The sequence below is a fragment of the Solanum pennellii genome, chromosome 11, assembly GCF_001406875.1.
Source record: "Solanum pennellii chromosome 11, SPENNV200".
NCBI classification, from domain to species: domain Eukaryota; kingdom Viridiplantae; phylum Streptophyta; class Magnoliopsida; order Solanales; family Solanaceae; genus Solanum; species Solanum pennellii.
Window position 1 is genome coordinate 11341579 of NC_028647.1, and position 1607 is coordinate 11343185.

Genomic DNA, 1607 nt, shown 5'->3' on the forward strand with positions numbered 1-1607 from the left:
TTAAAAAAAAAAATTACCAAAAGTGTATTCATGCCAGAAATTCCTCCTCAACAAAAATCCCTAGCATAAATCAAAGTCCTCTGTAAAATAAAGTTTGTACTAAGTTTGAAGAAATTATATTTCTGTGAGTTTTCGGGTTTCCCGAAAGGGAAACTTCACTCCGTTAATTATGTAAGTTTTCATATTTAAGATCTAGAAACTTCACTCCGTTAATTATGTAAGTTTTCATATTTAGATATATGTAAATTATGTTTGTTTAGAATTTTTCATATGTAAAATAAACTGTTCAATAGTTTTCTTTATCATGAATCTATGTTACTTAGTATATGGCTAGTCTCTTAGCCTCTTAAAAGCATCGATGGATTAACCTGAAAATTCTTAGGACACTGACAGGTCATGTAAAATGTTCTTAAGATAAAACTATGAATGACCATATCCAGGGTGTGGTTAAAGAAGACTGCAATTAGAAACAAAAGCTAAGAGAAAGAGATGAACATTAATAATAGATTCATAAATGAACATAGTACAGGCAACAATTTCATATCAACAATATTAAATAAAAGGACTAAAGAAGATAACAAATGTACAATTAGTGATAATGCCAAGATCTAGGAAAACAGTTATTTAATAAATTGCCTGAAACTTTAGGAAGAGAAATAAAAGACAAATGGAATAAACGAGAAGGAGTATTACAAATTCCTTAGGCTAAATGGTCAATAGGACATAGAATACAACATATAATGGAGATACTACAAGAAAAATGCAACGCACCTACAAATACAAAAATAATTAAACAAAATGAAATGAATTTCTGTAAAGATGTAATATACAATGCTCAAAGCTATGATAAAGAACAATATAAAAGAAAAAGTATAAAAAGTACTAGATTATATTGAAATACCACCAGATTATATTGGTATCAGAGCAAGGTGATCTAAAAGACATATATTTGTATATGAAAAGACATATTTATTTTAGAATAATAATCGCCATGAATAAAAATCTACATTCTGAAAGACAATATTTAAAATTAGTAAAATCATATAAGGAATCATTAGAAAATCATCTAGCTAATTTAAAGTTACGGTTATCTTTAACTTATTTATGTAAATTTTTGTTAAAAACACTCCAGATAGCAGTTAGACAAGAAAAAAGTCAAGTTAGTTTAGAGATATACCACGTAAATAAAGAAATTAGAGAAATAATAGCACGGATAAAATATATTAAAAATAGTTCTGTTTACAATAGCCTATATGATAAATATACATGACAAGACCCCATAAAAATACTAAAGAATATCGCAAGGTTAAACAGGAATCACTAAGTTTATATTTCGAATATACAAATATTTATAGGATATATAATTAGTTAATATCCAGAAACTAAACAACCTATTATTATTAATTAAAAAATTAGAATACAAGTTATTTAGACACCTTAGATCAAGAAATATTCAGATTAGAGGCCACAAGTTCTATGAGAAACCATCCTTTTACTAAAAGCATAAAAATAAATTATTGATATTTATATAGAGAAATAGAGGAAAAACAAAAATAATAAAAAATAGAAAATGCTATAAGAGAATACTTAAATATATACGAAAATCA